The following is a 15976-nucleotide window of genomic DNA, read 5'->3' as shown; positions in this document are numbered from 1 at the left end:
AATTTAGAATAGGGTAGGGGATTTTTTTATTTTGGGGGGCTTTGTTATTTTATTAGGGGGCTTAGATTAGGTGTAATTAGCTTAAAAATCTTGTAATCTTTTTTTATTTTTTGTAACTTAGTTTTTTAATTTTTTGTACTTTAGTTAGTTTATTTAATTGTATTTAATTGTAGTTAATTAATTTAATTTATTTAATGATAGTGTAGTGTTAGGTTTAATTGTAACTTAGGTTAGGATTTATTTCACAGCTAATTTTGAATTTCTTTTAGCTAGGTCGTTATTAAATAGTTAATAACTATTTAATAGCTATTGTACCTAGTTAAAATAAAAACAAAGTTACCTGTAAAATAATTATAAATCCTAAAATAGCTACAATGTAATTATTAATTACATTGTAGCTATCTTACGGCTAGATTTAGAGTTTTGTCGGTAACGACCCGTGTAGCTAACGCTGGCTTTTTTCTGGCCGCACCTCTAAAATAACTCTGGTATTGAGAGTCCACAGAATGGCTGCGTTAGGCTCCAAAAAGGGAGCGTACAGGCATATTTAACGCTACTGCAACTCTCGATACCAGAGTTGCTTACGGATGCGGCCAGCCTCAAAAACGTGCTCGTGCACGATTCCCCCATAGAAAACAATGGGGCTGTTTGAGCTGAAAAAAAACCTAACACCTGCAAAAAAGCCGCGTTCAGCTCCTAACGCAGCCCCATTGTTTTCTATGGGGAAACACTTCCTACGTCTGCACCTAACACCCTAACATGTACCCCGAGTCTAAACACCCCTAACCTTACACTTATTAACCCCTATTCTGCCGCCCCCGCTATCGCTGACACCTGCATATTATTTTTAACCCCTAATCTGCCGCTCCGTAAACCGCCGCTACTTACATTATCCTTATGTACCCCTAATCTGCTGCCCCTAACACCGCCGACCCCTATATTATATTTATTAACCCCTAATCTGCCCCCCACAACGTCGCCGCTACCTACCTACACTTATTAACCCCTAATCTGCCGAGCGGACCGCACCGCTATTATAATAAAGTTATTAACCCCTAATCCGCCTCACTAACCCTATAATAAATAGTATTAACCCCTAATCTGCCCTCCCTAACATCGCCGACACCTAACTTCAAACATTAACCCCTAATCTGCCGACCGGAGCTCACCGCTATTCTAATAAATTTTTTAACCCCTAAAGCTAATTCTAACCCTAACCCTAACACCCCCCCTAAATTAAATATAATTTAAATCTAACAAAATAAATTAACTCTTATTAAATAACTTATTCCTATTTAAAGCTAAATACTTACCTGTAAAATAAACCCTAATATAGCTACAATATAAATTATAATTACATTGTAGCTATTTTAGGATTAATATTTATTTTACAGGCAACTTTGTAATTATTTTAACCAGGTACAATAGCTATTAAATAGTTAAGAACTATTTAATAGTTACCTAGTTAAAATAATTACAAAATTACCTGTAAAATAAATCCTAACCTAAGTTACAATTAAACCTAACACTAGACTATCATTAAATAAAATATCTACAATTACCTACAATTAAACCTAACACTACACTATCAATAAATTAATTAAATACAATATCTACAAATAACTACAATGAAATAAACTAACTAAAGTACAAAAAATAAAAAAGAACTAAGTTACAAAAAATAAAAAAATATTTACAAACATAAGAAAAATATTACAACAATTTTAAACTAATTACACCTACTCTAAGCCCCCTAATAAAATAACAAAGCCCCCCAAAATAAAAAAATGCCCTACCCTATTCTAAATTACTAAAGTTCAAAGCTCTTTTACCTTACCAGCCCTGAACAGGGCCCTTTGCGGGGCATGCCCCAAGAAGTTCAGCTCTTTTGCCTGTAAAAAAAAACATACAATACCCCCCCCCAACATTACAACCCACCACCCACATACCCCTAATCTAACCCAAACCCCCCTTAAATAAACCTAACACTAAGCCCCTGAAGATCTTCCTACCTTATCTTCACCATACCAGGTTCACCGATCGGTCCAGAAGAGCTCCTTCGATGTCCTGATCCAAGCCCAAGCGGGGGGCTGAAGATGTCCATGATCCGATAGAAGTCTTCATCCAAGCGGGGCAGAAGAGGTCTTCCATCCGATTGAAGTCTTCATCCAGGCGGCATCTTCTATCGTCATCCATCCGGAGCGGAGCGGCAGCATCCTGAAGACCTCCGACGCGGAACATCCATCCTGGCCGACGACTGAACGATGAATGACGGTTCCTTTAAATGACGTCATCCAAGATGGCGTCCCTCGAATTCCGATTGGCTGATAGGATTCTATCAGCCAATCGGAATTAAGGTAGGAATATTCTGATTGGCTGATGGAATCAGCCAATCAGAATCAAGTTCAATCCGATTGGCTGATCCAATCAGCCAATAAGATTGAGCTCGCATTCTATTGGCTGATCGGAACAGCCAATAGAATGCGAGCTCAATCTGATTGGCTGATCGGATCAGCCAATCGGATTGAACTTGATTCTAATTGGCTGATTCCATCAGCCAATCAGAATATTCCTACCTTAATTCCGATTGGCTGATAGAATCCTATCAGCCAATCGGAATTCGAGGGACGCCATCTTGGATGACGTCATTTAAAGGAACCGTCATTCGTCGTTCAGTCGTCGGCCAGGATGGATGTTCCGCATCGGAGGTCTTCAGGATGCTGCCGCTCCGCTCAGGATGGATGACGATAGAAGATGCCGCCTGGATGAAGACTTCAATCGGATGGAAGACCTCTTCTGCCCCGCTTGGATGAAGACTTCTACCGGATCATAGACATCTTCAGCCCCCCGCTTGGGCTTGGATCAGGACATCGGAGGAGCTCTTCTGGACCGATCGGTGAACCTGGTATGGTGAAGATAAGGTAGGAAGATCTTCAGGGGCTTAGTGTTAGGTTTATTTAAGGGGGGTTTGGGTTAGATTAGGGGTATGTGGGTGGTGGGTTGTAATGTTGGGGGGGGGTATTGTATGTTTTTTTTTACAGGCAAAAGAGCTGAACTTCTTGGGGCATGCCCCGCAAAGGGCCCTGTTCAGGGCTGGTAAGGTAAAAGAGCTTTGAACTTTAGTAATTTAGAATAGGGTAGGGCATTTTTTTATTTTGGGGGGCTTTGTTATTTTATTAGGGGGCTTAGAGTAGGTGTAATTCGTTTAAAATTGTTGTAATATTTTTCTTATGTTTGTAAATATTTTTTTATTTTTTGTAACTTAGTTCTTTTTTATTTTTTGTACTTTAGTTAGTTTATTTCATTGTAGTTATTTGTAGATATTGTATTTAATTAATTTATTGATAGTGTAGTGTTAGGTTTAATTGTAGGTAATTGTAGATATTTTATTTAATTAATTTAATGATAGTCTAGTGTTAGGTTTAATTGTAACTTAGGTTAGGATTTATTTTACAGGTAATTTTGTTATTATTTTAACTAGGTAACTATTAAATAGTTCTTAACTATTTAATAGCTATTGTACCTGGTTAAAATAATTACAACGTTGCCTGTAAAATAAATATTAATCCTAAAATAGCTACAATGTAATTATAATTTATATTGTAGCTATATTAGGGTTTATTTTACAGGTATTTAGCTTTAAATAGGAATAAGTTATTTAATAAGAGTTAATTTATTTCGTTAGATTTAAATTATATTTAACTTAGGGGGGTGTTAGGGTTAGGGTTAGAATTAGCTTTAGCGGTTAAAAATTTTATTAGAATAGCGGTGAGCTCCGGTCGGCAGATTAGGGGTTAATGTTTGAAGTTAGGTGTCGGCGATGTTAGGGAGGGCAGATTAGGGGTTAATACTATTTATTATAGGGTTAGTGAGGCGGATTAGGGGTTAATAACTTTATTATAGTAGCGGTGCGGTCCGCTCGGCAGATTAGGGGTTAATAAGTGTAGGCAGGTGGAGGCGACGTTGTGGGGGGCAGATTAGGGGTTAATAAATATAATACAGGGGTCAGCGGTGTTAGGGGCAGCAGATTAGGGGTACATAAGTATAACGTAGGTGGCGGTCGGCAGATTAGGGGTTAAAAAAATTTAAGCGAGTGGCGGCGATGTGGGGGGACCTCAGTTTAGGGGTACATAGGTAGTTTATGGGTGTTAGTGTACTGAACCGGCGTTAGCCCAAAAAGCTCTTAACTTCTGGTTTTTTTCTGCGGCTGGAGTTTGGTCGTTAGATTTCTAACGCTCACTTCAGCCACGACTCTAAATACCGGAGTTAGAAAGATCCCATTGAAAAGATAGGATACGCAATTTACGTAAGGGGATCTGCGGTATGGAAAAGTCGCGGCTGAAAAGTGAGCGTTAGACCCTTTTTTGAATGACTCCAAATACCGGCGGTAGCCTAAAACCAGCGTTAGGAGCCTCTAACGCTGGTTTTCACGGCTACCGCTAAACTCTAAATCTAGGCCTTAGGGTTTATTTTACAGGTAAGTATTTAGTTTTAAATAGGAATTATTAATTTAATAAGAGTAATATTTATTTAGATTTATTTAATTAATATTTAAGTTAGGGGGGTGTTAGGGTTAGTGTTAGACTTAGGTTTAGGGGTTAATAATTTTATTATAGGTTGCGGCGGTGTAGGGGGGCAGGATAGGGGTTAATAAATTTATTATAGGTGGCGGCGGTGTAGGGGGGGCAGGGTAGGGGTTAATAACTTTATTATAGGTAGCGGCGGTAAAGGGGGGCAGGATAGGGGTTAATAGGTATTATGTAGGTGGCGGCGGGGTCCGGGAGCGGCGGTTTAGGGGTTAATCAGTTTATTATAGTTGCGGCGGGGTCCGGGAGCGGCGGTTTAGGGGGTAATACATTTATTTAGTTGCGGTGGTGTAGGGGTGCCAGATTAGGGGTGTTTAGACTCGGGGTAAATGTTAGGGTGTTAGGTGCAGACATCTCCCATAGGAATCAATGGGATGTCGGGCAGCAGCGAACATGAACGCTATGGTCAGACTCCCATTGATTCCTATGGGATCGGCCACCTCTAGGGCGGCGGGTTGAAAACCAGGTACGCTGGGGCGGAAAAGTGCCGAGCGTACCTGCTAGTTTTTTGATAAGTAGTAAAAGTAGTCAGATTGTGCCGAACTTGTGTTCGGAACATCTGGAGTGACGTAAGAATCGATCTGTGTCCGGCGGATCGAAGCTTACGTCACTATATTCTACTTTTGCCGGTGTGTAGGGCTTGATAACTAAGGTGAATCAGCCTCGCCACAAATACGCTGCGGAATTCCAGCGTTTTTGAGGTTGACATCTTGATAACTAGGCCTCCTTGACTGCACAATTGTGCCACATGCAACGATTAAAATTCTGAATAAGCAAGTACAGATGCTTTAACACAAGGCCTGGAATACTCTGTATATTACGTATTTGTGGTTGTTTGACTCGGCGTATATCAGGAACTTCTTTTACTGTAGTAGAATCGCTTGGTCTTTTAACCCCTCTGCAAATGACAAATAGTTGACACAGAAATTTCTTTGCTCCCTTGGAGCCTGCTGAATCTACAGCTCCCACTCATGGTTACCCAGAACTGAGGGTGGCTGATAGTAGATACTCCTATCCCAGATTGTCTGATATAGGGAAGAACGGTATTACCCACTCCTCACCAATATCTACCATTAGGGGTCCTGGGAGTCTTTCCTGCAGCAAACTTTTATTCTGCTTCCTCAGCTCTTGACCGGCATCCGGATGCAGACTGGATACAGACCAGTGTTTAACCGGTGTTGGTTTAACCGGTGCAGGTTGTTTTCATCGAGTCCCCACAGCTTTTTCCAACAGTACTGGCTGTGGCTCTAGCTACTCTCCTTCTCCCTTCAGCAATGTTCCGGTGCCTCAGTTAGCCAGCACCAAGGAATTTGAGATAAGAGGGTGGTGGAGCGGCCTCAGGTAGCGGGTCCGCACACGCTACTTTCGCGCTCCAGTGCTTATTCCTCCCACTTCTGGTCCCCACTGTATTGGAATATTTCCAATATTTACCATGGGAGTATGGGTCATTGTTATACACCGATTTTTCACTGTATGGGAGATGCATATTAGCATTTCAGAAGTTTTTAATTTCTGACCCCTTTTTACCTGTAAGGGTAAAAGAAATTTGTCAGCCCCAGCAGGGATTACAATATCATTAGACACCTGCATATTCACCGCATATGGCAATTGCTGATTAGATTTCAGGGCTGCATTTTCATCCTTGAATACTTCAGGGTCCTCCTTTAACCTGCTCCAGAGGCAAGAGTTAATCAAATCTATTTGTATGGCATATCTATGTAACAGATCATTGCCAATGTATATTTGATTATGGGAAGTATTTAAAACTAAAAACAGGTGCTTTGCTGATCTGTTACCTATAGAGCTAGATAGCAAACATTTAGCTGTAATATTATAGCTTTCAGACCTGTCATCCAGGCCATGGACACAGTGGTCTTGGGGAGAAAGCTATTTAATCACCTGAGGTTCAGCTATCTGTGCTAATAAGCTTTCACTTATTTAGCTAGCTTGCTGTTTTAAGCTCAACTTGGTTTTCCCAAGGTCATGCACTTGCATAGGGATAAATAGATCCTCTTTAACTTTCACAATTTCTGCGAGGAATTGCGAATGTTCTCCCCCTTTAGGGGATTTAGGGTCCCCCGTTTGGAGAGATATTGTTAATACACGCAATCTAAGGAAATATTGGCTATCTTTCCAGGCGGAATTTTAAAAGTATTATCATCAGAGCCACTTAGGGGAGTCTGGTCATCTATCCGCAGGATAGTTACTTCAGGTACAGAGTTATTCCTGAAATGAATCTCCACAGTATCTGGCTTCTCTTCCACCACATGACAGTTTTGTCTGGTGTGAGACATGTTGGATCGCTCATAATTAATAGGTCTTTTTACTTGTGACCAAATTACATTATTTATGCAATCAATTATGGTGCTTAATCGCTTCAGAAGATCAGTACCAATGATTAAACGATCAGTTGGCAGATCCACTATAATGACAGGGTGTCTTATGACCCTGTTCCCCAGCTTTAGCTTTAACCATGCCGTACCCCAAACTTTGAGGGAATCACCCCCAACACCTATTAGTGAACCATCAAATTCCCTTAGCTTAGGTTTGTGGGGCGTTAGCTCATCTAGTTGTGTGTAGTACCTGTGGAATAAAATAGTTGCCTGAGATCCAGTATCAATTAATCCCATGATAGGGATAGTAACAGAATCCTGGATCTCAGTTGATACATAATATCTCCCTGTAGTTCCTACCATTTCACACATAAAGTTATGTTTAAATATTTGTGGACTTCGCCACGGTTTACTTGGATTCATTACATCATCTGAAGTGGCACAATCCTTATCAACCGCCTCCTCTGTAATAGGGATAACGGGTTTCCTGTATACTGCACTGCAGTTAGGGGATACTTCATCCTGTATGGATTGTTCTGCGCGTTCATCTGTGGGAATAATGCTTAGGGACAACTGAAAAATAGAAGAGTCATTAATACTTCCAGACTGGGGACACCTGTCATGACATTCAGGCCTTTCGTTGCTGGGCTGTTGGGAGAGAATTTACTTAGTATAATTTTTAACATTCATTATCTCATTTGGTATTTCTCTCCCCTCAGATAATATTTGAGCATTTATGACTGTGCCTGTGGCCCACTGGCTGTACCCCTAAAAAAGCATTATTCAGTTGCTGAGCCGTAAACTTGTCAGGGTTTTTACCTGTTTTGTTTGCCATGTGCTGCTGGCAGCCATTTTACTCACCTCTCTTGCAGACTATGGTGCATTGTGGGGGATGCTGCTCATTTCCTGCACTTCCTTTTATGGTCAGACTGGTGTGCATCATCCATGTGAGACAGGATGCAGTCTCAGAATTGTGATGTCATCACTTTATTTAAAGGGCCTCTGTTCAGTATGCTTTGCCTTTGCGTTGTCTCAGACCTGTTTGTGAGAGCTCCTGTATATTACCTGGCTATCTGACGTCCCTCCTGGTTCCTGATCCCTGGCTTGTTCCTGACTCTGCCATTTTCCTTGTTCCTGATTCCGGCTCGTCTGACTACTCGCTTTGGTTCCTGACTTGGCTCGTCTGACTATTCGCTTTGGCTCCTGACTCGGCTCGTCTGACTACCAGCTCTGGTTTTTGATTCCTGGCTTGTTATTTGACTTGTGGACTTTTTATTATTTTTTGCTATTAATAAAGGTGTGATTATTTTTGCACTTCTCGTCTTAGTCTGATTCCTGGCACCCTGACATTACGAAAAGGCAATGAATCCTGATGGTGCTGATGATCCACCTTTACCTGCCATCATTTCCAGCATGGATGAACAGGATCACCGCTTGGATCAATTTGCACTAGCCCTGCAAACCCTGCTGACTCGCACTGCACATTTGGACCAAAATGTCCCGCAAGTTATGGCTGCTCCTGTTTCCGCTGCTGCACCTAGTCCTACCAGGAGCATGTCCGGTTCTGCACCTCTACCTCAATGATATGGAGACAATCCTAATCAGTGCAGAGGGTTTTTGAACCAGGTGGGCATTTACTTTGAGATGTTACCTCAGGCGTTTCCCTCTGACAGAGCTAAGGTGGGATTTCTCATCTCGTTACTCTCTGACACAGCTCTTGCCTGGGCTAATCCCTTGTGGGAGACTAATAAACCTGTGATTTCAAATTACCCTGAATTTGTGGCCTCCTTTCGAAGGGTATTTGATGTTCTGGCTCGCTCCTCCTCTGCTGCTAAATGACTCATGTCCATTCAGCAAGGTACAAGATCTGTTGCTCAGTATGCCATTGAGTTCCGTACACTTGCCGCAGAGGTAGGTTGGAACAATGAAGCCCTTGCTGCCGCCTTCTTTCATGGGCTCTCTGATGCGATTAAAGACGAAGTTGCTGCCAGAGATTTACCAGAGGATCTTGAGGCATTGGTGTCTTTTTTGATCCTAATTGACATCAGACTAAGTGAGAGGCCCTCTTTCAAGGAGCGCTTGCGGAAGCCTCCTGTTCTGTTGTCTCCTACGTGTTCATTCCCACCCATGCCTCCCTCTCCTCCCTTGCCTCCTGGTCCCGAGTCACCAGGTTCTGCTGAGCTGATGCAGTTGGGATTCACGCGTCTCTCCGTGGTGGCGAGGGCCTTTAGGAGGAGGGAGGGGCTCTGCCTCTATTGTGGGCTACAGGGCCACCTTTTGAAGTCTTATCCTACATGGCCGGGAAACGCTCACACCTAAGGTCCTGTCGGGGGCAGACCTTGGGTGGTTTATTCTCGCACCGCTAAAGGAGAAACCTTTGGTCACAGTTGTCCTTTCCTGGGTGGACTCCTCCATAGTCACCCAGGCTCTTGTTGACTCCGGTGCTGCGGGCTATTTCATTGACAGTGCTTTTGTATCAAAACACTCCATTCCTGTTTTGCCTCTGTCTGTTCTGCTTGAGGCCATTGATGGCAGGCCCCTTCAGCCCGCACTCATTACTCACAAAACTGCTCCGTTATCCATGGCTGCTAGGGCTCTCCATTTTAAAACCCTCCAGTTCCAGGTGATAAACTCTCCATATTTTCCGGTTGTTCTGGGTTATCCCTGGCTCCAAAAGCACAATCCCAGTCTTGATTGGCGCAGGTCCGAAATTTTGTCGTGGTCTTCGCAATGTATTTCCACTTGTCTTCGGAAACCAGTTAAAGTTTTGTGCACTTCTTCGGTATCTCAATTGCCAGAGGAGTACCGAGAGTTCCTAGATGTTTTTGACAAGGTGCGTGCCGGTACGTTGCCTCCTCACCGGTCTTACGATTGTGCCATAGACCTGCAACCTGGAGCCATTCCTCCTCGGGGCCGGGTTTACCCTCTGTCTGTTGCAGAGAATTGTGCTATGGAGGAGTATGTTGCCGATGCTCTGTCGCGGGGGATCATCCACAAATCCTGTTCTCCTGCAGGGGCTGGCTTCTTCTTTGTGAAGAAAAAGGGTGGCGAGTTAAGACCTTGTATCGATTATAGGGGTCTTAATCGTCTTACCATTAAGAATGCTTACCCTATTCCGCTCATTACGGAACTCTTTGACCGCCTCAAGGGAGCTATGGTCTTGCTAAACTTGATTTGAGGGGAGCGTACAATCTCGTTAGGATCAAGGAGGGCCACGAATGGAAAACAGCATTTAACACCAGGAGCGGGCATTATGAGTATCTTGTAATGCCCTTTGGCCTATGTAATGCTCCTGCTGTTTTCCAGGAATTTATAAATGATGTCCTACGAGATATGTTGCAACAGTGTGTTGTGGTGTACTTAGACGACATCCTCATACACTCACCCACACTTGAGGCTCATCGTTCTGATGTTACACGGGTTCTTCAGAGACTACGTTAGAATGGCCTGTTTTGTAAACTCGAGAAGTGTGAGTTCCATCAGACTCAAGTAACCTTCTAGGTTATGTTATCTCCGTTGCAGGGTTCTCCATGGATCCTGACAAGTTATCTGCAGTGGCCTCGCCCAGTTGGTCTTCGGTCTATTCAACGTTTTTTGGGGTTCGCCAATTACTATAGAAAGTTTATTAAAAACTTTTCTTCCTTGGTCAAACCTATCACAGACATGGCCCGTAAAGAGAATGATCCACTCCATTGGTCACCTACTGCTATTAAGGCCTTTGATAGTCTTAAAGGGACAGTATACTGTAAAATAGTTTTTCCCTTAATGTGTTTACAATTGCTTTATTTTCCAACTGCAGTGTAAATAATGTATGCATATTAGCTTTTTAAGGTTTATTTGTGTATATTAAAGCTCTGATTTTGTGTTTTGAAGCCACAACCTAATAAAATGGGTTGAGATTGTAGGTATAGTCAGATCTCATTACTGTATCACATTGTGTACATATATCTGCTTCTTTATCTTATATCTGTCCATAAAACAATCACCAGTACTTGGAGAGAACAATGGAAAATCAACATTTTATTACCGTATCTCTGCTATATCCTACTGGGATTGTAAATTTCTTCTGCTGGCTGTGTTTACACAGCTTATCTATAGTTTGGACCTGCGGCCACAAACTTTCAGAATAGGTGGGGATACCACATGCTAAATCATCTATTTCAAATGCCAATATAAGGGTAAAGGAAATACTTGTAAACAATTTAATACACTCCAGCAGGTAAAGTGGATAATTGGGAACAAATTAAAGGGGAGAACATTTTTGATTAAACTGTCCCTTTAAGACTTTATTTGCTGCTGCTCCAGTTCTGGCTCATCCTAACCCTGTGCTGCCTTTCGTTCTTGAGGTCGATGCGTCTGAGACTGGAGTAGGTGCCCTCTTGTCTCAACGTCCTACGCCTGACGGTTCCTTGCATCTGTGTGGTTTCTTCTCTAAGAAATTGTCTCCAGCTGAGAGTAATTATGAAATTGGCGACAGGGAATTACTGGCTATAATTTTGGCACTTAAGGAATGGAGGCATCTTCTCGAGGGTACTAGTGTGCCAGTGCTCATTCTTACTGACCACAAGAATTTAACTTATCTTTCTGAAGCAAAACGTTTGTCACCCCGACAGGCCAGATGGGCGCTATTTTTGTCTCGGCTTAATTTTGTGGTCTCCTACCTGCCTGGTAGTAAGAATGTTAGGGCTGATGCCCTCTCTCTGCAATTTTTGCCTCTGTCCAAGGAGGAGTCTGTACCTACTCCAGTTATACCTCCTGACCATATTTTGGCTACCATACGTACTAATTTGACTTCTCCCTTGGGGGAGGAGATCCTGGCTGCACAAACCAATGCACCTCCTGAGAAACCTAGTGGTAAGTGTTTTGTTCCTGAGAATCTTCGAACTAAACTTTTGCACACTTACCACTATCCTAAAGCCGCAGGTCATCCAGGCAAGAACCAAATGATTTGGTCTGTCACTCGACAATTCTGGTGGCCAGGTCTTTGTTCTGATGTTGCTGCGTATGTTGCCTCCTGCTCAGTTTGTGCACAGAATAAGACTCCTCTACGTCTTCCTGTGGGTCTTCTTCAATCTATTGCTAATGGTGAGCATCCTTGGACACATCTTTCCATGGACTTAATTGTCGAGCTCCCTGTTTCCAATGGCAATACTGTTATACTTATGGTGGTTGACCGTTTTTCTAAAATGTCACATTGCATTCCCTTGATGAAGCTGCCTACCACTCAGGAGCTTGCTTCAATTTTTGCCGGGGAGGTCTTCCGTTTAATTGGGTTACCCAAGGAGATGGTGTCGGACCGGGGTAGCCAGTTTGTCTCCAGATTTTGGTGTTCCTTTTGTGCTCAAATGGGGATCCAGCTTTCCTTCTCTTTGGCATATCACCCTCAATCCAATGGGGCTGCGGAACAGTCTAATCAATCTCTGAAACAGTTCCTCTGTTGCTATGTCTCAGATCACCACAATAATTGGTCTGGACTGTTACCTTGTGCTGAGTTTGCTTGTAATAGTTCTATTAATACTTCCTCCAAGTTATCCCCATTCATGGCGAATTATGGGTTTCAACCATCCTAGTTGCCCGATTCATTCATGTCTCAGGGTATTCCAGCTTTGGAGGAGCATCTCTGGCAACTCCGTTCCACGTGGATTCAGGAATGCCTTCATCGATCTATGCAGCGCCAAAAGTTCCAGGCTGATCGTAGGCGTCTGCCCGCGCCTTCCTACCAGGTTGGTGAGAGAGTTTGGCTGTCCTCCCGCAACTTGAACCTTCGTGTGCCTTCCAATAAATTGGCTCCCTGTTATGTTGGTCCTTTTCAAATAATCCGACGGGTCAATCCTGTGGCTTACGCTCTTGACCTTCTTCCTGCAATGCGCATCTCCAATGTTTTTCATGTCTCCCTCTTGAAACCATTGGTTTGTAATCAGTTTACCACTGTGTTGCCTCGTCCCCGTCCTATCTTTGTTGACAACCATGAGGAGTATGAGGTCAGCAGCATTATTGACTCTCGTATGTCCAGGGGCCGCGTACAGTATTTGATTCACTGGAGGGGCTACGGTCCAGAGGAGCGTTCATGGGTTCCCTCCTCTGATGTTCATGCTCCTGCCCTCCTCTGTGCCTTCCATGCCCGTTTCCCCAATAAGCCTTTTGTCCTCCCGCGGGGGAGGTGTCGTTGAGGGGAGGGTACTGTAAGGGTTTTTACCTGTTTTGTTTGCCATATGCTGCTGGCAGCCATTTTACTCACCTCTCTTGCAGACTATGGTGCATTGTGGGGATGCTGCTAATTTCCTGCACTTCCTTTTATAGTCAGACTGGTGTGCATCATCCATGTGAGACAGGATGCAGCCTCAGAATTGTGATGTCATCACTTTATTTAAAGGGCCTCTGTTCAGTATGCTTTGCCTTTGCGTTGTCTAAGACCTGTTTGTGAGAGCTCCTGTATATTACCTGGCTATCTGACGTCCCTCCTGGTTCCTGATCCCTGGCTTGTTCCTGACTCTGCCATTTTCCTTGTTCCTGATTCCGGCTCGTCTGACTACTCGCTTTGGCTCCAGACTCGGCTCGTCTGACTACCAGCTCTGGTTTTTGATTTCGGGATTATTATTTGACTTGTGGACTTTTTATTATTTTTTGCTATTAATAAAGGTGTGATTATTTTTGCACTTCTCATCTCAGTCTGATTCCTGGCACCCTGACAAAACGCTTGACTCATATTAGTGAATTGTTTGCTCAACCGATTGAACTGGGTACTAAGCTGATCTACTTGATTGTACAAGTTACCTCTACCCCTGGGCCTCTCTCTTGATGCCCCATAGAAGTGATTCCTTGACCATTGGGTCCCCTCAGAATCAGGGCTGCTGTTTCTATCCTGGCGTGGTTGCCCCTGGGGTTCAGCTTGTCTCGCGTTGCTTTCTTGGGGTGCACTATTTAACTGGGGCGATTGGTTACCCTGAGAATATCTGCACCACTTATTGTATCTACCTCTACGGGGATACCTATTACCTTGTGGGTATTTATCCCTTTGGGGATACCTATTTATCTGGTCCTGCCCCCCCTCTTGGGTATATTCCCTCTGCACCTCAGCCCTTGATGGGGAAGGGGCAGATTCAAAACCTTGTGGGCTAGGCCTGTTTTTTTCTGGCCACTTCTGCATAAGTCTTTGTGATGGATGCCTCCATTGTGAGGCGGCCAACCAGGAGTTCCAGGAGCCCGGCCAGCCTAGGAGGGTTTTCCCGGTCATAGACCAGCTCTTCTCTTAACACGTTTAGAACACAAAAACAAGCAAACAAAAAGCTTCCAGGTAATGTGGTTGCTCTGAGGAGCCCAAAACCACTGATAAACAGCAGGGGTGAGGCTGTAGGGGGGTAGGGGTTTAACCCTTGCAGCCAGGTATCCATGACAACTCCCCCCTTCCAGTTCAGCAGACCCGGCTAGATCCTTAACGGGTCGGCCTGGGGCTGTCTGACAGTGGCCCTCCACTTCTCGGATGCTGGGAGAGGTTATCCCATCTCTCCTGAGCTTGGGGCACCCTGGGGGGTTACTGCTGGCATTTATTGCCACTCCTCCACGGTTGAGCTCCATGAATCCCAGAGGGCTGCACCCCAGATCTGTATAGCCTCAGCACGCTGCTTAATGAGATTTAGCAGCCTCTTGTATTCCTCGACCAGTGCCTCTTCCTGTTCACTTATAAAATCCAGATTGTCTAGTAGCCAGGATTCCTCCAAGAGATTCAGCAGACTGAATAAGGGCCATAATTTGGGAACTTTTGTTTATTCTCCTGCCTTATATTTTGCAACTCACTTCTGACCCAGTCCTTAATTGAGTTAATAATTTCAGCACTAGTGTTATTATTCAAAGGCTCCTTATTGCTGCTGATTTGTCTCTTTAATTCATTTATTTCCTGTTCATATTCTTTTAGAACCCCACAATATCTAGCTTTTAAGGTTTTATTTTCATTTTGGCATTTTTCATAATCTTTTTCTAAAGCTTTAAATATATACAAGTACTGTATGTGCAAAGATATATTTACAAATTCTAGCATTAATAATCATTTTAAAAAAACAAAAAAACATGAGATAGGCATATCATGATTTCTAGAAATATAAATACACATTAATTTATGTGGAAATATCATATATCAGTTTTTTGTATAACAAATACATAGAAAAATACTTTCTAAGAGATATTATTGTTTGTACTCGTATAAATATAGCTATTTCTTAGACATTAACAGATGAAAAATAAAAGATTAGTTTTAGAGAAATGTGCTTGTTCATGGACAGTAATGAAATGGTATAAATAAAGTTGTAAAAAACAGAATATCCGCAACATCGATGACTCTTATTTATCAACAGTACGATGCTCATCGCTCTGTACTTGACCCGCGTGTTTTTGAAAGACTTTTTAATAAATAAGGCCGTTGTATGTAGATTCGCAGCAGCGATGTCTGGCGAGCGTATTGACTACAGCGAATGCATCGAGATTGACGCAATGATAAGTAGGCCCCCAAGTGTCTCCGTTCCAAACATACATTAGTTTAACTGAAAAAGATTCTATTTCAGCTACAGAAGTAGCCATAATCATTGAAAATCTTGTTAACAATTTAGATTCCAGAAAAAGGGAAGTGTTTGTAACTAATGATGTCAAAAAATAACTGGTTGATAGATTCAGGAGAAATTAATGAGACTTATTTTTTTGAAGTAGTTGAGAATTTCTATGAAATAAGTTTAGAATATATCAATAAGTGAAAGTGCAGTGTAGGAAGCACTGAAAAGTTCAAGTGGGTGTTACTAAGGAAGACACCTGAATGGAAAGAAATACAGGGCAGCCTGAACGAGGAACTCATCACACACAGAAACACAAGAAACTTGTGTATTCGATCAGAGGACCCTCTTAAAATCTATAATTGTGAATCAGTTGGATACATGGAATAAAGAGAACATTTCTGTATCTGATAGATGGGTAGATATATTTTCTGAAATGAGCGAAAAACTCCTAGGGGCCAATTTATCAAGCTCCAACCAGAGCTTGATGCCTCTTGTTTCAGGCTCGCCGGAAACAGAA

Source organism: Bombina bombina, chromosome 4 (genome assembly GCF_027579735.1).
Source record: "Bombina bombina isolate aBomBom1 chromosome 4, aBomBom1.pri, whole genome shotgun sequence".
Taxonomy (NCBI): Eukaryota; Metazoa; Chordata; class Amphibia; order Anura; family Bombinatoridae; genus Bombina; species Bombina bombina.
This window is presented reverse-complemented; position numbering follows the sequence as displayed.